The 22,302-nt window shown below is 46.5% G+C and overlaps 1 protein-coding gene and 1 long non-coding RNA gene across 2 annotated transcripts in view; one reads left to right on the top strand and one right to left on the bottom strand.

Annotated features, from left to right (window-relative positions):
• The window catches only part of LOC149336846 (uncharacterized), a 63,190-nt gene that overhangs the window by 11,032 nt on the left and 29,856 nt on the right, over positions 1 to 22,302 (top strand). The window lies entirely within an intron of this gene.
• Positions 15,103 to 20,747, bottom strand: LOC149336848 (uncharacterized). Its single transcript, XR_016284340.1, has 2 exons — positions 19,989 to 20,747; positions 15,103 to 15,712 (listed from the first exon to the last, which is right to left on the bottom strand). It is a non-coding gene; the product is annotated as an uncharacterized LOC149336848 (long non-coding RNA).

Here is a 22,302-nt window from a genome sequence, read left to right as displayed (position 1 = left end):
TATAAGCCTGTGGACATCATCATCATCATCATACCACCACCTGTGTCTTGCCCACTCCCCCAAAGTGGGTATGTGGCATTTTATTTGAGGCGTACCGACCGACCGACCGACCCGACCCGACCCGACCCGACCCGACCCGACCCGACCCGACCGACCGACCGACCGACCGACCGACCGACCGACCGACCGACCGACCGACCGACCGACCGACCGACCGACCAACCAACCAACCAACCGGCGGTCGCGCGCGTCGAGAGCTCGAGCTCGTTCTTTGTTTCGTCCTGGTGCCGCCGCTACTCGATCAGCCTCTGCCACCGTTGCGCTGCCAGCCCTTCCAGCTTTCCAATAGACCCCCTCTTCAAATTGAAATAAAATATCACTTTAAATAAAGCTGTCCACACGGCATAAAATTTCTCCGACGTTTAATCCGTTGGTACTACCTAATAAGCCGCTGGCTGCTGCGGACTTATTTCGATGTAGGCAAAAAGCTAGAGTACTGAGCGATATGAGGGCAGGTTAATGAACTCCAGGTAGTCAAAATTATCCGGAGCTCTCCAACACAGCGTCCCTCATAGCATGAGTCAATTCGTGGCGTTAAACTGCATAGAGCGAAACCATGAATCGTGACTAAGGCCGTTTTACTACAATTTAATAAACCGACTTACTCTGACGTGGCAACGTAGCCATAGAGAGAGTTAGGAGTTTCGGCCAGCCACAGATACGAAATTTTCAAGCCAAAGGTCAACTAATCAGTCGAGGAATGCACGTCATATCGTTTCAGTGACCGCTGCATCTGTTCTTTTATGTCTCGTTATTTTAGTGTTCTGTTATTTCTCCTCGCCATCTCACGCGGCCCTCCTGCTTTATTTTAGCCCGTTTTGACACAAAAATTCTTATGACCTCGGGTTGTTTACCGTGGCTATCAGTGCTCAAGTTCTCTCGTCATCGGCAGCAACAAGCTCGTCTCATGATCCCGAAAAGAAAAAGAAACGGAGTATAGACTTTTCTTTCTCTTCCTTGTTGGTGCATTGTGCGCTAAAGGTAGCAGTGCAGGTCAGAAACATTTTTTGTTTCTGAGTAGAGGGGCTATTCCTCGCATTTGAGCAATGTGTTTTTGTCTGCTAGTTTGTCCGAAGCCGGGGGTTCTGGGGCTGGCTGCTCACTCGCGGTAGCCCATTTAATCCTGAGATGCTGCTCAGGAAGAGCAACCTGGGTGGCAACCGAACCCAAGCAACCCAAGTCCCATCGATGCTAACGCCTGACTTAGCACTTGCACGCTGCGTGGCTTACTTGCCCATATGTAGCCGGTGGTAACCAGGCGAGAACATGGGGTGCTAATTCGCTAGAACCGCCCCATAAGAGGACCGAGCTAAGCGGAATGAGCGGCACCGGTTAGCAGGAGAACGTGACTGCAATGATGATGCTTGCACAGTAGTTGAACGAGAGAAGGTGGAAATCAGGTTTGAACCTGGTACCACCTAGTTTGCCGTAGTTCCAACCGACAATTGACGTCATGCTAGCGCACATATCTGCATTTGGCCTAATTACTCAAATCGACTGACATTTATTTTTCCAGCCACTTCGATGTTTCAGCCATATGTTTACAATCGATGCTTCAGCCACAACAACTTTAAAAATACCCGACTCAATAAAAATGAGCAATTTAGGAATAAACGTTGAAAGCACATCTAAATCTGGATATCTCGGACGTTCTTGGCAGAATGTAGTCTCGCTTGAAGAAAGCATTAGCGTTTCCGGTTAGTAGAGAACGAAACTTCGTGTTTGGTCTCTTTGCCCTTTTAACAGACGCCTTTAGCAAAGAACCACGAAAAGCTGGCCGATTTTTTTTTATACACAATCGCGCAGAAAAACGATACCAACAGAATATTAGGTTACTTTGTGTTGCCCTTGTCTTCGACAAAAGCATTTGCGCGGTAGTTATGGGCCCTTGTCTTCCTGTGCTGTGGTGCACTCCTTTAGCTATCTACTAGCACATGAAGATGACATGCGATGACTTCCTTTTTGTTGTTCTGCTGCCTGCCACGCGTGTAGCTTGTTCTTTTCCTTAAAAGCGTTCTACCAACTATACTACTTATTATTCTTCATTGGCCGCGGGCCAAAATTTTCAACCTGCGACCAGAAACAAAACCGCAATAAAGCAACGTCAACAAAATGGCACGAAGAACCGAGAAGCACTTGGCGTCCTCTTTAAGAGCCGCCCAGGAAGGCACCTCTTAAAAGGTTGTTCTGATTATAAAGGCTCGTCGTTGAAGAGGTGGACGGAGAAGAAAGGAATATACCTGGTTTAAGACGGTGTCGAGAAAGCGCGAAGAAGTTGACTGTGCGATCGACAGGAAGAAAACAGAGGGGTGAGGGTATGAGTGGTCCTCATGTCACGCGCTCTTAGCTCCAGGTAGTGGTGCGTATTTGAGGCAGCGAGTCAGGAAACAGCATTTTTTTTAGTCTTCCCGGGACACCGCAGGTCCTCGTCGTCCTCTTCACGCCTTCGTTATTTTGTCTTTTTCGGAAGCATGGCGTACTAGCACGCCACTCTCATCCCGATATTTTTGGGCTCTGGTGGGCCGGCTACTCTGCGCCTCCAGCCGCTTCTACCCCAAAACCGTTTTCGACCGTAAAAGAAGCGGTTGTGATCATGGCTCTGTTTCAAAGTTTTTTTTTTATAGTTTCAGCTTGACAGATTCCTGCGCAACGGTATGCTGTAGAATGCATTTATTCAAAACATGTACAAAACATTAATGCACTTCGTGTTGCTCTAACGGAGAAGGAGTATGCTCCACTTCCGTCTGCATCGGCGCAGCTGCCCTTGATAGCAGGAGCCGTTTGGTCATTCTGATTGACTGCGAAGTTGTCTTGATTGGAATGTAGCTGAACTAAAAAAGATTACGGTAATACAAAGAACCAATATTAGCTTTTATGCGTATAGAATCTGAGGAAACAGGGTCCTCGCATTGTACGCATCATCTGCGCGACAAGAAGCGTTGATATTGAGGAAAAACTGTAATTAAGAGAGATTATCAGTGTCTACCCGTACCATATTTATGGAAGAGTAAGTTTGCTTGAGCTATATGTCTAAACTTAATAAGCACCTCTGCATAAAAAGGGCAAAGCGGTTTAAAATCATCGTCAGTGAGCCTTAAGGTTCTTTTTAAGGGGAAAATAAAAAGGCTTATACAGGATATGACGAAATAAGCGATCAATAAGTGTTTAAATTTTACTGAGTTGATTTCATTGAAAATAGGGTCAGAAAGCACATTCCACTCGGATATTACAGTTGGCAAAAAGGACTTATTGAAAGCGTTAGTGGTACCGTGAACGCGATGAACATTGTTGCAATTAAACAAACGTCGGGAGGATCTAAAGGGGGGCAGAATAAGGCTCGCACGTAAGTGCGGGAAACTGTGATAAAATTTGTCAACTAGGCAAAGTCTTGCTATCCTACGTCGTAATGACAGGGGAGTTAAAGCAATGGAACATTTGATATTGGCAACTCTAAGCCGAGAGTCATATTTGGATGTTATGAAACGAGCAGCTCGGTTTTGGATTGCTTCTAACGTCTGAATTAGGGATTCTTGATGAGGGTTCCAAATAGTAGATGTATACTCAAGTTTGGCGCGGATGAATGTTTCATACACGATTAGTCTAACCGTGGGCGGAGAAAATCTGAGTGATCGTGAAATGAAACCCAGTGATTTGGAAACGCGTGCAGCAAATGACTTGATGTGCTTTGACCAGTTCAGATTACTTATTTCGATGCCAAGATACCTGTAAGATTCAACTTGCAATACCGCGGTCGTGTTTAGCGATATGAGTAGATCGTTAGATCGTTTCCGGGACGCGTGTTTATTTTTCAGCGCAAGCCCAGCCAGGCCACTGCTCATTGGCTCGCTGTACTGTGCACGTCACTTCCGCTCCGATTAGTACGCAAGCATTAAAAGTAAATGGCTGTTCTAAAAAACTATCTATACAAACGTTTCATATGCATACAAAATATAATGAATCTTTGAGAAACTAGATTTCAACGTTTAATTTGGTCACGTGACTAGGCGCACACGAGCAGACGACGCCCAAGAGTGCGATCAGGTGACATGACGCCACTTTTGTCAACAGTCAAAATGGCCGCTTTAAAGGTCGTCGCCCGTCGCAGCAGTCACGGTGTTTTCGGGCGGTTGTAAGCAAGTGGTTCCAAGACTAGTGCAAGCCGCCTAGTTGAATCCAGGATACTTGCCTCTGAATGGTTAAAGTGCGTCGATTCCAAGATGCTATGAAAGCGACGTAGGACCTACTCGTTGGCGATGTCACGAAGCGTTTGTGGCCGTGTTGCAAGCGTTTCTAATTCCTGTGAGGACCACCACGGACAGCGACGAGTAACAGCTGCTCATGGTGTATTTCCTGTGCGTGCGTAAGCTACACAGCACAGTGACAGTGTCCGAGAAGTGAAAGTGGTTGCGGTCGGAGCAAGTGCTTCTCCGCCGAGGCAGAGAAGTGCGCACGTGCGAAGGCTCACTACGCATGCAGTGTGTTCCGAATGCTGAAATGAACTTGGCGTTGTGCAGCTAGTCGCACGGGTTGCAGTGATCGCTACCGAAGCGAGCGTTGTTATACGCATATCTCTTTTGCAATAACTGTCAGCAGGGAGGAAGCCTGTTTACATATTACAGTGACAACTACTGTGCACTGTTAGGGAAAAGCTCGTCCCATCCTGTCTCTTCTCTCGTGATCGTCCTTTTTTGCGCCTTCCCTTGCCCAATATTTTTTTTTCTATCACAAATGTAAAACCACTGCTGTGTGCTATTTTGAATAACTCACTAATAATTTAAAATATATAACCTTAGCTATTTGAAAAATGTGATTTTGTAATTATGACGGTTGTTAGCAGCTTGTACTGCAGTCTGGCTTGTTCCACTCAGTGTGTACGACCCGATAGAGGATTCGTGTGCAGTGTGCAAGTTAGCCTGAATGCAACTACTGTGCGCATACATTTATTTATTTGGAACACTGCCAGCCTCTGGTTAAAACTTTAGCAGAGGGGCATTACATGTATCATAGTAAAGGATAACATTTCTAAAAGCGGCTGTGCAAAGGACATATTTATATGCCATGATATTACTTGAAATAGAGGAAAGTTCTCGATGACCACATTATGCATAATAGAGCATTTTATTGGTTTGCCCGAGTGAACGACTCACTAGGCACTTTATTAGATCAATTTATTTTAATATTTATTATACCTCAACGGTACTAAGTGGCAATACCTGAGTGGTGAACTTTGACATGGTGAGGCAAGTAGGTGATTGATGAGTTCGCAATGTACTAAGAAGGGAATAATTACTCATTAGCATCCAAGCGCAGCCATACAGCTGCAATGAAAAGCTTTGTAGCTCTTTTTGTAGCCGTATGGCCGTGCTTGGGTGGATGCCAATAATTATAATGACTGCCTTATTAAAAATCATTTCAACCTTGAGGGATTCGGCTAAAATATTGGACCAACACCGCTCCCATTTCGAGCTCGCTCCATCATATGCTAGCCATCCCGGTTCGCGCACTTGGTAGGGCAACTCGGTGAGGCAGTAGTCCCGGGTTCGAACCCCAGACTAGGGTAACTTTTCCTCTAACTACAAAGTTTCTGTGGAACCTGAGTAGCTTTCTTTTGTAGCAGTATGGCTACGCTTGGGTGGGTGATAATGAATAATTACTCCCTTATTACAGACGTTCTCCACACTGGGGGATTCCTCAAAAATATTGGACTTAAATTGTCATTAACTGCATGGATTTCTACAGTGACCAGTTCGAAGGACAAGAGGTTAGTAAGCATAGCCTTGCGAGATGGAAGACCATTCTAGCCTTTCGTGGCAAAAACAAAATTGAATCTTGAAATGCAATGGCATAAGCTAAGGGATGGACAGTGCTTGTGCAGCTAGTGCAGAAGTAACCATGAGCAGGAAAAGATTAGTTGGTTATGTGACAGTAAAGAGCAAAAGAAACCTGCAGTTTCTACATGAGACGAAGAAATGAGAAGATTCATCTTTAGTGCTGGGACGCTGGAGCTTCTACAATAGTCTGAGAGAATAAAACAAGCGGCTCAGTTCTGAATTCATCCCAGGATCTGAGAAAAATTAGATTTGTGCCATATGGCATAACAATATTCTGCTGATGCCGCACAGGAGTTTTGAATGCAAGCAACATGGAAGACGGTGACACTACCCTGCTGAAAAAAAGTTCTATGATGCAATAACCTCATAGATCATTCATCATAGAATATCATACAATCTGTATGATATATCATACAATTAGTATGATATCCTATGACATCTCTATGATGACTGTATGATTTTACAGAAATGTATGACATTTGAATGATAATTTTCTATGATTTGTATGATAAGTCTATGATATTTGTATGATAAACTGTATGAGTTTATTGTAGAGAGAGGGTGTGGTAGATGGTCCTTGGCGACCACAAAATGAACAAGGGAGGGGAAAACCTCAGGTTGCTTGAGCCAACGTTTCGACAAGGGGACTTGTCTTCGTCTGGGCGAATTGCATCATATTGCAGGTATTTATTGCATCATAGAACTTTTTTCAGCAGGGTAAGGACATGCTATGGTGTAAATATCCTCAGCTGTGGGTAGTTGTATCAGGAATTGCTCCAAAGCTACCTAAACAGGATTGGAAGCCGGTGTTCCACATGGCTAATGACGCTCAATGTAACAAAATGCAAATACATGCAGGTATCACGCAAGCGCACTAATATCGACTACACGTATTCACTCAGTTCAACCATCCTCACTAAAGCCGAATCATACCGGTATCTTGGAATCCATATCATGAGAAACCTCACTTGGTCCGAGCATATCACGAAGATTGCTGCTGATGCATCGAAAACACTCGGCTTTATCAGATGTCACCTCAGTTTCTTCCCTTCTTCCATTCGCAGCCTAGCCTACAAAACTTCTGTCTGTAGCAAACTTGAATTTGCATCCCCAATATGGAACCCACATCAAGCCAACTTAATAGCCAGCCTAGAAGCCGTCCAAAACCGTGCAGCCCGCTTTATTTCCTCCAACTATGACACCCGCTCTAGCATTGCCAAAATAAAATTATCTGCCGACATCAAGCCTCTCGCGCATATGCGTAAAATTGCCCGTTTATCATTACTGCATAAATTGTACTATTGTTTTCCCTCACTTTGAGACTCCCTTCTGCTCCCTCCCCTCCGAACATCACGCCGTCTTTTCAACTCCATGAGCATCCTAAGACTCCATGGCTCCTCAAACGCATTTAACAAGTCATTTCTGCCTCTTGCCATTGAAGAATGAATTCGCTACCCGAATGTATTGTCACTGAACGCGATGCTCTTAAATTCCGCCAAATGCTGTCATTTCACTTGAAATCCCAATGTGGGTAACTGTTGCCTTTGCGTTTTATTTTTATGTTATGATTGTTTAATTTACTACTGCACCTGTCTGCCTGATTTATGAACGTGTATTTATTTTTTTCTCTTCCCCAAGCAACGATTGTATCACTGTTTTTTTTTCACTGTTTCATTGTATATTTTTTGTTTTTGTTTTGGACCTAATAATGTCAGTACTTGTTTTGATGTTCGCCCCCCCCCCTATGTAATACCCCTCCAGGGGTCTTTAATGGCCAATAAATGATGATGATGAAGGATTGTTAGGTGAGAACGTTGGGTGAGACGATGTTACATTGTCACCCAGTTCGGGTATCCACCGAGATATGTGACAGTTACTACGTCATTTCCTTTCCTCAATAACCAATTTCTTTTTTTCAGTATGCAGTGAATATGCCTTTCTCAGTAAGGCCTTATAAGTGGGCAAGATGTAGTTATCCTGAAAGTAAAAAACGTTAGTGCATTCTTAATAACATTAGCAAACAGGCTAGTCGAGAGCATCCGAAATATTGTTCTGAGAATTGAAATACTGTTATTGATTGCAGAGGGCAGACTCCATAGTCGTCAATGAAGGCATGTTAGGAAACACTGAAAGGAAGGTCATATTGTATTTAATAAAACCTCAGGCCCAAGGGCAATGTCTTGGGGACGCCAGAGACTGCAGGAAAAAAGCAGGACGCGTAAGAATTAGTGTGGGAATTCTGTCGACGGCTGGCTGTTAAAGCTTGCAACCAGTTTAGAGCAACTGGATACAAGTTATAGCATGAGAAATTACGCCACATTTATATAAATGAGGGATTTCATCACACGCTCTTTCAAAGCCCAGAAAAAAAAAGCATTAAGGGGGATGTTGCCGTTGAAGGAGAATGAGAGCAAGTTGGCTATCGCAGGAATGCTTTCTAAAGCCTTGCCAATTTGGATGAAACAACTTAATTGGCCATAACATTATAGCACCACAAGAGTATAAATTATGTTTACAATTGGGCGCACATGCCAACGGCACAAATAGGGTCATAGGTGCTGGGTGATGACTGGCAAGACACATACAGGGGCCAAGCTATGATGAGACAGGAGGCTATCTTCATGGCATGCACAAGATATATGTACACACTGTGTCCTGTCCTGCTGTTGCATTCTCAAAGTTTCACAGGGCTTAAGTGTGCTGTCGGGTGAACTGCTGGAAAGACGGCATGTCGACGCTGTACTAAGGACGAGAATGACAGAACAAGAATGGCTACTGGGTGCGGTGGTGGTGGTGTTCTTTCCTGTCGTCTTTGTTCCTTGTAGTTTCACTAGCTCCACAGGCCTTGTTTTCCTATCCGCTGTTTCAAAGTGGTGTCAGGTAAAGCCAATTGTTATTCTTCAACCACCAAACTGCTGTGCCATACAACATTCTGTTAATCAGCTTTCATAATTTGCAATGGCAAATTTACTTCATAAGTCGTCTAGGCAAATAACACAGCTGAATAACTTGTGTCATCATCAGGACTAAAAATAACTAATTTCATTTATACGGTCATTGCTCGTTAATACAGACCCCATTATGGATTCAAATTATGGACAGTATTTCTGGGGTCAAAACATTTTCAATGCACTCACACCTCAATAACATGGAAACTCGCTCATAACACAGTGGACAGAGTGAAAATAAATACAGCCCTTTGTCGCATAATTGTGCAGAGTGCAAAGACTGTTAAGACTTCTTGAATTTGAGTAGATAAGTCAAGCACAGCCTTAATCATATGCTTTTTTTACACACTGTAATTGCTATCATACTGTTTGTCGCACTGTGTGCAGAGAGTTTTGTGTTAACCCATGAACTGCCAGGCCCAGCGACGACTCCTGCTCACACACTTTCTGGATGCCAAAGCACTTCTTTTTCTGGTGTCAAAAGCATTGTCAGTGCTCGGCGACTCACATCCTGGCTCAGATTACTCATTGCACAAAATAAATTAAGCTGCTTAACAATAAAGAACAGAGTCGAAGGCTTACATTATAGACTCACAGATGCCTTTCCGCCGCCCACACTGCTATAGCACTTTTTAAACGGAGTGCACCATGTCACAACCTAAACCGAGAACTACTCCTCTGGCTCAGCCCACCATCATGCAGAGAAGTTTGTGTTGTCACCAATTCTTCACGCAAATATTTTTGCAGACATAGGTCCACATAGCAGGCAGGAAATAAAAAAAAAACGACGCTCCACATGAGACCAGTGCACTACACACGGATGTTTTCGCACGTCGTAACCCGAGCATCCATAATCACAAAATGTACTGTATGAAGCAGCAACACGCCGAAGAATGGCGACGCTGTTGTTGTCGCGGAAGAAAACAGTTCGACGGCCGCACAGCCAAGATCGCGTCACGTCGCACACACAGCAGTTTCGAAGCACAGTACCTACACGAACCTACACGAACCGCGATCAAAGTCGGTGATGGATACGTAACAGAAACAACGTCGTATAACAACGCTCGCTGCGGTCGCAATCACTGCAACCAGTACGACTAGCTGCACAACGCCAAGTTCATTTCAGCATTCGGAAAACACTGCGTGCGTAGTGAGCTTTCGCACGTGTGTATTTCTCTGCCTCGGCGGAGAAGCGCTTGCTCCGACCGCAACCACTTTCACTTCTCGGACACTGTCACTGTGCTGTGTAGCTTATGCACGCACAGGAAATTCACCATGAGCAGCTTCCTTTCTCCAAGGTGAGCAGCTGTTACTCGTCGCTGTCCGTGGTGATCCCCACACGAATTAGAAACGCTTGCAACACGGTCACAAACGCTTTGTGACATCGCCACCGCGTAGGTCCTACGTCGGTTTGAAGAGCAATGCAATACGCATATCTAGCATCTAACCGCGCGGCTTACATAGCACCTTGGAATCGACGCACTTTAACCATTCAGAGGCAAGTATCCTGGATCCAACTAGGCAGCTTGCACTGGTCTTGGAACCACTTGCGTACAACTCCCCGAAAACACTGTGATACAGCGCTCTAGAACCTGTAACCGTGACACTCTACCGTGACTTGCCGCCATGGAGGAAAAAAAACTTCTTCCTCCATGCATGCCGCGACGACCTTTAAAGCGGCCATTTTGATTGTTGACAAAAGTGACGTCATGTCACGTGATCGCACTCTTGGGCGTCGTCTGCTCGTGTGCGCCTAGTCACGTGACCAAACTAAACGTTGAAATCTAGTTTCTCAAAGATTCATTATATTTTGTATGCATATGAAACGTTTGTATAGATAGTTCTTTAGAACAGCCATTTACTTTTAATGCTTGCGTACTAATCGGAGCGGAAGTGACGTACACAGTACAGCGAGCCAATGAGCAGTGGCCTGGCTCGGCTTGCGCTGAAAAATAAACACGCTTCCGGGACACGTGCATAAACTTACATTTAGTCACATTCGACTTCATGAACCCGGTACAGCAGCTGTTTTGGATTAAGTTTAAGTCGTCCTGCAGTAGAGACTGGTCACTATTAGTACAAATACAACGGTAGAGAACACAGTCATCTACGAACAGTGGAATGGATGAAGAAATATCAGCACGAAGGTCATTAATAAAGATTAAAACAGAAGCAGACCAAGAACTGATCCCTGAGGGACTCCACATGTAACATTTGTAGCGGTGGAAGGACGTCTATTAATGACGGTGTATTGCGAACGATTAGTTAAAAAGCAGTGGAGCCATGATAATATTAGTGGGTCCAGAGACAGGCAAGAGAATTTGGTCATGAGGCGCTGGTCGGAAACGGGGTGAAAAGCCGTGGAAAAATCGAGGTAAAATATGTCTGTCTGAAATGATGAGTCTATGTTTCAGTGGAGGTCAGTGGAGCAAAAAACTGGGAGGTCATGGTGCAAGTATTAGTGGATTTAGATGTATGACGTCAAATAGGACATCAGGGCACAGTGGGTGTAAAATGCGATTGAGGCCGCTTTGTTTCATTCACAACAAAGAAGCTAACAAAAATTCTCCTATTTTGCAGCATGTAGAACTTTAAAGCATTTTTTTTCTGCTTTGTACGGGATAGATGGCTCCCTCGCTTGCCAAAAATGATGCCGCTCTAACCTGTACACATTGCGTTATGTATCATTCCTCCTTGCTTTTGTCGCAGACGGGCGAGTGTTAGAGCTGATAATACGTCATGGGAACAGCATAAATGTTTAAAATTTGCATAGCCTTCCTGAAAGGTGACTGTAGACAAAATGAAACCTTTCCACGTACCTGTAGATCCTTCTACTGCAGAGCTTTATAAAGCGCTTCAGTAAAGCTTAGCACGGATTGCAGCGCATCATTGTGCTTATCAGGAACGAGGCACAGTGCACAAGGCTTGCGCCTGTTTACCAACAAGGTGTTCACAGTTGACGAGTTCATAAAATGATAGATAACCTGTATTGTTTGCATCTTGAACGAATGCTGTCTTGTACAGGCGACAAGAAGTGGCACCTCATCCACAGCCCTATGCGGCGCGGATATATAACGGGTAAGCAGAAAGCAGAACCTATGAGAGCACCGTACACGCGTTCACTACAAAAAGCAACCGAAGATGCTGCACTGTTCCGAGAGTCGAGAGTGCGCCACATGTGTTGCAAGAGTGATGGAGCGCGAGCTGCAGTGTGCTTGCCCCGCTCGCTTCTGGTCGCTCTCTGGGGATGCTTACAGTAGAAAGGGAGCGGTAAAAAGAGAATTAAAAGCGCGAGGTCAGGGGTCGATTTATGCTTACTGTTCCTCTGTTTCGTTTGCTGTTCGCCAACTTCCGCATTGTCAGTGCCTGGCTCCGTCGAAACATTCACCTTCTATGATTGCAGACTGCGCGAAAAAGACGGAGACGTGGGAGGAACACAAAGACGGTTTCTCGTCTTTGTGTTCTTCCCAAGTCCTCGTATCTTTAGCGATGTCTACAGTCATGGATTACTAACACGCCCAAGCGTCGGCTTTACGCCTTCTACGGCAGCGAAAATTTCCATTTTCCCGTTCATCAAAAAATAATTCAAGATGTCGTCTAATTATGAATTAGCAAGTCACCGGACCAAAAAAATTGATCACTGGTGCATCTGCAAAAAATACAAGCAGGTTCTTCTAGAAAGATTGCCTATCATCACTAAATGACCAAAATCATATGACCAAACAAATTAACACTCCATTAGAAACTGAACCTCGCAACGCTTTAAGTTAGACGTTTATCCAGTGAGGCTATCCTAGGGTTTAGTGAGGCTAGGAGGACAGAAAATGCGTATGCAGCGCAAAAGGGCGCTGCATACGCATTACACACAATGCTCGAGCTTGGCGCATGATGGCCTCGGTTCCCTATGTGCCATAAAACCCAACAAACAAACACACAAGCTATCGTGGATTAGCGCACAGAGGAGAACTAGGTGTGGGATTCCTCATCAATCGGGATATAGCTGGCAACGCAGAGGCAATCTATACTATTAACCAGATGGTGGCAGTTGTAACTAGGCTTAATAAAAGGCACAAACTGAAGGTTTCAAAAGCTTGCGCACTTACACCAGCCATGATGGCCAGATCGACGAACGCTTTTATGAAGACTTGGAATCAGCAGTGAGCAAAGTAAAAACACAGCACACTGTATTGATGGGTGGTTCTAATGCCAAGGAACGAAAGAAGCATGTTGCAGACCAGGCAGTCGGCGACTATGGCACAGATTGAAGGAACAGCCTGGGTGAGTTATTAGTATAGTTGTCAGAGACAAAAATTTTCCGATCATTAATAGCTTCTTTCGCAAAGGACAGGAGAGCGGAAGTGGGCGTGTAAGAGCCCCAGTGGTGAAACTAAAAATAAATCAACTTATACTATGTGCTGACCCTGGCATAGTGCAGGATATGGATGTCATCGGAGAGGTGAGCAGCAGCAACGACAGGATGGTAAGCTCTCGTGTTAGCCTAGACTTTGCAGAAATTACTAAGCGGAAGCCCATCAACGGGTTAGCGTTGAGAATTGAAGTACAGGAATTCAGGACCTCGCTGCAGAACAGCTTTCCAGTTTTAACTGAGGATAACGACCTTTATGTTCGAGCGCTGAACGATAATCTCGGAGCTGTCATTACGGAGTGCACAGTAGAAGTAGGCGATAGGATGGCTCGACGGCATACTGGCAAGCTATCTAAGGAGAGGAAAAATCTGTTTAAGAAAGGCGAAAGCATGAAAGCTTCAAACCCTACAGACAGAATGGAACTGGCAGAGCTATCAAATATAACCAATAGGCGCAAGGTAACCGATAAAAGGAAGGTTAATATGGAGAGAATCGTGCATGCTTTATAGAACGGAGGTAGCCTAAAAGCGGTGAAGTATAAACTAGGCACAGGCAGAAATCAGATGTATGCGTTCAGAGACAAATAGGTAAACGTCATTAGCAATATGGATAAAGTAGCTGAAGAGTTCTACACAAATCTATACAGTAGTCAATCAAATCAGGGCATAAATGAGATATGTGGTACCACTCGGCAATGGGACATCCCGCAAGCAACGAAAGACAAAGAAAAATGCCTTATGAGAAATGCAAAGGAGAAAAGCAGCTGGTGAGAATCGTTTAGCAGCAGAACTGTTAAAGGTCAGACGAGAGATTGTTCTAGAAATATTAGGCACCTTGAATACGCAATGCCTTATGGCCTCGAGCGTACCAGAAGCTTGGATTAACGCTAACATCATGTTCATCCACAAGAAAGAAGACACAATGAACTTTAAAAATTACAGACCGATCAGACTACTGTCGGTTGTCTCTAGGATATATATCAAGGCAATTGCTAATAGAATCAGGACAACTTTAGACTTCAAGCAAACCAAATGATCAGGTAGGCCTTCGTAACGGATACTATACAATAGACCATATTCGCACAATACAGATATTCACACTATCAACCAGGTGATAGAGAAATGGGCAGACTATAAAAAGCTCCTATACATAGCGAACATAGATTACGAGAAAATTGAACTCAGTTGAAACCTCAGCAGTCATTGCGGCATCAGGCTGTGGAAGAGCCCTGTATTAAAATACTGGAAGATAACTATAATGGCTCCAGAGCCACCATAGACCTCCATAAAGTCACTAACAAAATTCCTAAAAAAGAAAGAGCGAAAGCCAGGGAAACACGATGTCGCCACTGCTATTCACTGCTTGTTTACAGGAGGGGTAACAAACGCGGGTTAATGACATCCTAGCGGAAATGAAGAGGAAGAAATGGGCTTGGTTAGGGCATGTAATGCGAAGGCAAGATAACCGATGGTCCTAAAGGGTAACGTAATGGATTCCAAGAGAAGGAGAGCTGTGCATTCGGCAGCCACGCAACACAGTCGCCTGAATTGAAGTGCGGATACGCGAGTGTTCTAACCGCTGACCTCTATACCAGGCAGGTGGACCGCGAGGCAATGCTGTAATATGTTGCCGAGCACAAGAACCTGGTGAGCATGGGCTTAGTAAAAGGTCTATTGTTACGTTCAGGTTACGGTAAGTCTACACGTTCCTGTTGGGACGAGAGAGCAAACTTACCATTCTCGAAACACGGGAAAATCCGAGCTGCGTTTCAGAGGTAACGAAACTGTTGCGGGCTTCACTTGGAAAGCGCGTTGGGAGAGCGAGAAGCTCCCGTGGACAGAATACCCCCGCCAACCGCTGTCCACTTCACCTGAAGCATTCACACACACATCTGTCGAGGGGGCAGTGCACATGTCCACAAGAAAATTTATTCGTGTAAACCAAGCTGCAGAAAGAAGTTTCCAGCCTCAAAGCTGTACATGTACAAATCACGTAGTAAAAAAAAATAACATCGCCGTGTGCATTACTGCAAGTACACCAAAAAGCTGCCCGCAGCGAAAAAAAAAAGAAACAATGCGGTGTCAGCGGCTAGCCCTTATAGCCGTAACACTGGAAGGCTCTCCTGAACTACAGAAGCGCCCTAACGGCGACGTTGCAACGCTGCTCCGAATCTCCATAAAACACGCCCCTTCTGTTTCCGCTTGAGCAGCGGGCATAGCAGGAGGCCACGATAAAAATCCTGTCTGCCATAAGGCTCAATTTCGCGGAATGAGTGTCAGGCGACTGTATTGTCGCATCGAGGGAAAAGCGGCAGATCCGTGTGGTCGATCTGCAGCCTTAGGGTACTGGGGCGGAAAAAATCGCCCTGCTGTACGCGAATCCACTGCGTAGATGGATGACTGCAGTGACGACGTAGACAGGTGTCGTTTTTAGTAGCAGCACCTTAATCCACAGGCTTGAAACTGCAGTTTGCTTGGCGAGCGAATACTTCAAGACCGCCGTGATCCTGCGAGGGAGAAAAACGAAAAGCATAAATTTCTACTGCCTCGTCAGAGCACCCGCAATAGAGTAGAGGTGCGGGCGAGGCACTTTATCTGGCTTATTTAAAACTTCTCAAATTATCTTCTGCCTGACTCATTAGAGCATAGAACTATTCGAATATCCTCCTATTTGATGCGTCGAATGAATCAAATAGCGCATGTTCAAATTAATTTCAGAGCCGAATAAATTCAGAATTTTTCGAATACAGTTCAAGTAAGTGGAATGAACGTGAAATAAGGCAAGCCGTAGTTTTCTTCGTCGACTGTTTCAAGAAAAGGGCCCCTCCTACGCCTCACAGCGCTCTGCAACCATCTTGCAGCCATCTGCAGAGGGCAAAAACTAATTAAAATAAAACAGCGCCACGCAGACAGCTCTCGCCGGAGCGCGTTGTAAAACAGGGGAGAAGGAACCCCTGGAGAGCGACTGGCCTTGTGTGTGTGGCTGCCCTCTCTCCCACGGCTTGCCGACGAGGCACGCGGGAGCACTGCCGTCGATTGTTCTAGACTTTCCAAGTAATTTCTACCCGATGTTGACGGAGAGGGCGTAGTCTTGCCTGCGCTATGGGATGCCCTGCACCTTTTCACTCGCGCGATGTCGTCACGCCAGAAAGTTCCAGATGCTCCTCGAAGCCACTCCTGGCCTTTGACCAATGAGGACGCACGCCCAGCGCGAGAAGGAGAAGGAGACTGCACAGTCGACACTGTGCGGATGTGCACGCCTGCCTTGGCGCGAAGGACAGACAGACGTGGAGCCAGCCTATATGAGAAGGGCGTTGACCGCCAAAGCTGCTGTTTACGCTTCAGTGAAAAAATCTTGAGGAAAGGAAATGCGCAGTATCTGTCTCCCACAGCTGCGAAACCAATACAGCGGGGGCTTGAAAAGCAGTGAGTATAATTTGTAAATTGGTTTTTGAGGAAACGCAATGCGCAGTATATGTCTCACACATCTCTGTGATCACTAAAACCAGAGGGAAGGCGCATAAGTGCCCTCTTGGAACAGTGGGCCCTTCAATCGTGCTTTAAACTACGTGGCGGTAGTGACAGATGTGCGCTGCATGCTTTGGCATTGACGACGTTGTGCCAGAAACGCTACCACCTGCCAGCGTGGTAGGGTGGATGGGGACATTAGTGTAGATACAAAGACAAGCGGGAATTTTTTACCACTTATGCGGGAGAACATCCCTTTCCTCTCCCTCGTAAGAGCACCCACAGCTGTGCCAACCTCGCGAAATACTTTGCGCAGGACTCGTCTTTGAGATCAAGGCATTGGTGCAGCTTGTCGAGCATATATATTCGTCTATTTCTCCATACACAAAGCTTCCTTCATGACAATCAAGAACTGTTAGTGGAGTGTTTCTCGAAGAAGGAGTATGTGCGAAAAATAATTTTTCTGTAATTCTACATACATGTCTTGCCTGAATTCTTTGCCGCAATCTATCGAAAAGCTGAAACAGATAAGGAGTTCCACTCAAAATTCGCATTAAGGAGTAACGTAATCGTCGGAAATTTTAAGCATGAAATGCTTTTAGCTCCCGCTATCGGCAGTGTGGTGACATCACGCCGAGACCCAGAGCCAACATCCACGCGCTTAATTCCACACATCCGGGAGCTGAACCGAGAGCGTCCGGGCACCGTGCGAGATTTAACCAGACTCTCTAAGCCCTCCTACAGGACCGGCATACAAGCGCGGGCAGCTTCGCGCCGAACGGGTGGTGGCGTTCCTCCCTTCCTGTACGTTGCGATTCGGGTGTGCACCGAGATGACAGAATTACTGGGTAATTTCCTTTCCTCAAAAAAGCGTCGCGTTCAAATGGCAAGGCATCGCGCCGAACGGGTGGTGGCGTTCCTCCCTTCCTGTACGTTGCGATTCGGGTGTGCACCGAGATGACAGAATTACTGGGTAATTTCCTTTCCTCAAAAAAGCGTCGCGTTCAAATGGCAAGGCATCGCGCCGAACGGGTGGTGGCGTTCCTCCCTTCCTGTACGTTGCGATTCGGGTGTGCACCGAGATGACAGAATTACTGGGTAATTTCCTTTCCTCAAAAAAGCGTCGCGTTCAAATGGCAAGGCTTCGCGCCGAACGGATGGTGGCGTTCCGTGGTCTGCCTGGAAGCGCTACAACACGCTGTCGCGTTCCACTCCTAAAGGCAAAGATTAAACGTCATTAATTGGCAGTTAATTAATGAATGCACAAACAATGTGAAGTGAACAAACGCGTAGCAGAATGCAGCACTGAGGCTTTCGCCTTTCACCACTTAAGCCGCTAAAAATCCTCGTACTTTCGTTTATTTTATTTAGCAAACTCGTGCATTCAATAGATGGCGGAGTGGTAGCGTCACATCTTCAAATGCCAAATGCCCTTGTTCGATTCCCAGCCTCGACACAGGCTTTTTTAAGGTGAAAGCCTTTAATGCCTACCCCGCCGCGGTGGCTCAGTCGTTACAGCGCTCGGCTCCTGACCCGAAAGACGCGTGTTCGATCCCTGCCGCGGCGGTCGAATTTCAAAGAAGGCGAAATTCACGAGGCCCGTGTGCTATGCGATTTCAGTGTACGTGAAGGAACACCAGGTGGTCGAAATTTCCGGAGCCCTTCACTACGGCGTCCCTCATATCGTGAGTTGCTTCGGGACGATAAACCCCAATAAACCAAACTAAACCTTTAATGCCTCATACTGTCGTGACCAAGACGTGTTAGCAACTGTGTCCGCGTTTCGGATGCATGCCTTATATGGGCATGGACCAATCGATACTTAATCGGGTGCAAGCGAAAGACATCGGAAGATGATATATAGGGATTTCACAATTATGTTATTGTACATAATGAATAATCGGTAATTAGTAGTAGTCAAGAGGTGCATGTGGGACTGTGCACTGCGCTTGTACCTTAACACTAATCGGTGTACTAGTTAAGATCACGTTTGTCACTAACCATACATTAACTAGTATCCCGAAATGTGCGAGAAATGGTTAACTATCATTAGCCATCATTAATAGCTAGACGCTTCATAGATATTGTGTCGAACTTTCTAGCGAGTTCCGTCACGACAGGTGAGTGACAGGACATGATGGATGGCATTAGAACAATGGTAAAAACCAATTAGCCTAATTAACCTTATTTCTAGTCAGACCACATAAATAAATAAAACCGAGTAGCAAATTGGTCGTGTTGGAGAATCGAACCAGGGTCTCAGGAGTGCGAGACGAGCACTCCGCCAAGCCAGCTCGATGGTTTGGAATGAACAAAGGCGCGTCTAGCAAATACGACTTCTTCGTTCACCCCCATCTTCCTACCTTCCCTTACGGCGAGGTTCAGGTGTCCACCGAGATATTCGAGGCAGATAAATTGCCTTTCCTCAAAAACCAATTTACGGACGAGCAAGACCGAACGGGCGATGGCGTTCTGTGGACTCCCTGGCAGCGTTGCAAGACGCTGTCGCGTTCCAGTCTTTGAGGCAAAGCTTAACATCTTAACCACACATCAGTCACAGAAGCAGCAACACTGCGCTTAAGGCTTTCGCCTCACGCACATTAGGTCAACAAAGTGCCCCCCCCCCCAATTGTTCTTTAGTGACAATGAAACGCGAGCGCACTTTCTACCACATCTCTACCGCAAGTTGTACAAGGCATTAAAGGCTTTCGCCTTAAAAACAACTATTTATTTCCATCAGCGAACAAAAGGCGCATGAGCAGATAATGAGCGTCCACCTTTTGACTACGACCAATCGGTTATGACGACTTCTGCTCAGAAATTCTATTCGTCGACAGAAAACTGTCTTCACATCCTGTCCCAACGGATTTTACGGGGCCAAATGGCCAAATGACGGGGAGACATGAGAAGCGTACATCTGAATAATGCGTTGGAAAATTTTGCGCTCAGACAGTATGCGAGACTTCACAGCTCTATAGATACGACGTCCTGATCAATCGCACATGACATTAAGTAAGACATTTCGGGACAGGCGGGATCCTGCCGCGTTCTGCACACTACGGAAGGCTGCGTAACGGGGAATTCCTTGCGGTTAGAAATGGAGGCTTCACTGCATTGCATGCGCACAGCACCGGCAGTGCATGAAGAGCAGTTTTCTCGAATTTAGTATCGCCCATATCGCACTTGTTAGTTCCAGCGCGTTCGTAATGCCTTTTGAGCCGGCCTCTCGTCCGCACGAGCACAGACAACGTAGCCAACAGAATTAGCAGTTGCCTAACCTAGACTTATCGACAGCAGCCACAGCTTGTTCCATACCTCGTCTGCCGTTCGAAGCCCTGGCTGGTCATGCGCCGCGGATGAAGACGCTACGGCGGCGACGGGGACGTCACCCTGGATTGCGTTCAGGGCCACAGGCCGCCAAGACTTCCTTCGAAGACGAATCAGCTCACGGACGCTGCGACGACGGGGCATGGGACACCTCTGCGACATCATGATGCGCCTACCACCCCAGAAAGCGTCTAAGTCGGAGTCCGCAGAACTGGTCGTGGGTCCACTGTGTATAGCGTTTGGCACCTCGTCGGTTAGAGCGGCGTTGCAGAATCGAGTCATCTCAACGGAGTGCTTAAGCATGGCTCTCGTTGTCTTGCACGAACTCCGTCTGTGGCCCACAACCCAGCTGCTGCTGCTGCGGACTGCAGCAGGACTGGAGCAGTGGACACCTTACTCGCGCTTTTAAGCTGCGAAACCAATGGAGCGCGAGCCTGGAAAGCAAACCCTCTCGGAACAGTGGACACCCTAATCGCGCATAAGTGCCCTCTCGGGAAAGTGGACACCCCAATCGTGCATAAGTGCCCTCTCGGAACAGTGGACACCCCAATCGTGCTTTAAGGTACGTGGCGGTAGTGACAGATGTGTGCTGCATGCGTTCGCAATGACAACGTTGTGCCATTTTAAGCATGAAATGCTTTTAGCCCCCGTCGTCGGCAGTGTGGTGACGTCACGCCGAGACCGAGAGCCATCATCCGGGCACTGAAATCCACTCATCCGGGCACTGAAATCCAGTCATCCGGGCTCTGAAACGAGAACATCCGGGCACCGTACGAGACTTCACGAGATTTCACGAGACTCTCTAAGCCCTCCTACGCGACCGGCATGCAAGCGCCGGTTGGTCTCCAAAGGAGTAAAAAAAATAACTGCTGCCAGTGCCTTCTCAATGTTTATCTAGATATCAGTCGCTGTGCGTTTGATAATGCACGGACTTATAATTTCCGATTTCTAATAACTCGTGCAAAAAGCACATAAATGCCACGATACACTTCGTTGTCATACGTGATCTCTTAGGGGCTTCGCGCATCGAAGCAAAGCCGCGCAGGCGCACAGGGGCCCGGGGGAGAAGCGCTGCGTTCAAAGGGCAAGGCATCGCGCCGAACGGGTGGTGGCGTTCCTCCGTTCCTGTACGGTGCGGTTCGGGTGTCCACCGAGATGACATTAGGCCCGTAAACATTTCATGCTTACTCTACTCTCGGTTACGGGAGAGGCAGAGATTTTTTTAGGAAAGGAAGTGCCCATAATGGCTCCCTGCGCCAGCGGACGCCTGAATCGAGCTTACTGGTATGTGGCGTGATGAGAGAGAGAGGCGAGTTGCAGGCATTGGCAACGTTGTGCCAGGAACGCAGCGCTCAAGCCACAGGCCGTCGGCATTTATTTTGTTCGCTGGCGTTGGCAACGTTTTACACTCCAATCATTTTAAGGAAAGGAAGTGCGCATAACTGGCTGCTTGGGTCAGCGAACACAGGTACGTGGCCTGGTGAGAGATGTGACTTACAGGCGTTGACAACTTTGTGCCAGAAACGGGGCGCTGAAGCGTTCATCTGTTCATTGGCGTTCGCGTTGAAAACGTTTTACACTCCGATCATTTTAAGGAAAGGAAGTGCCCATATTGCTCCCTGGGTCAGCCGATGCCTGAATAGCGCTTATAGGTGCGTGGGGTGATGAGAGAGAGAGAGGCGAGTTGCAGTCATTGGCAACGTTGGGCCAGAAACGCGGAGCTGAAGCCATAGGCCGTCGGCTTTCATTGTGTTCATTGGCGTTGACGTTTTACACTCCGATCATTTCAAGGAAAGAATGTGCGCATAACTGGCACCCTGGGTCAGCGGACGCCTGAAGCGCGTTTATATTTATGTGGGGTGATGAGTGAGATATGTGAGAAAAAAAAATAGAAACAATGTTTTATTTATTTATTTATTTTATGCCGCCGCGGTGGCTGAGTGGCTACGGCGCTCGGCTGCTGGCCTAAAAGATGCGGGTTCGATCCCGGGGGCGGCGGCTGAATTTCGATGAAGGTTAAATTCTGACATCACACAGCACATGAGACTCTAGAATTTAAATAATAAATATAATTATAAATTGATTTTTGAGGGAAGGAAATGGCGCAGTATTTGTCACATCTTGGCGGGCACCTGAACCGCGCCGTAAGGGATGGCAGGAAGGTGGGAGTGAAGGAAGAAAGGGAGAAAGAGGTGCCGTAGTGGAGGTCTCCGGATAATTTCGACCACCTGGGGACTGACATCGCACAGCACAAGGTTCGAACCCGACTGCGGCAGCTGCGTTTCGATGGAGGCGAAACGCA

Source organism: Amblyomma mixtum, chromosome 7 (genome assembly GCF_055824585.1).
Source record: "Amblyomma mixtum isolate Tamu chromosome 7, ASM5582458v1, whole genome shotgun sequence".
Taxonomy (NCBI): domain Eukaryota; kingdom Metazoa; phylum Arthropoda; class Arachnida; order Ixodida; family Ixodidae; genus Amblyomma; species Amblyomma mixtum.
This window is presented reverse-complemented; position numbering and strand designations above follow the sequence as displayed.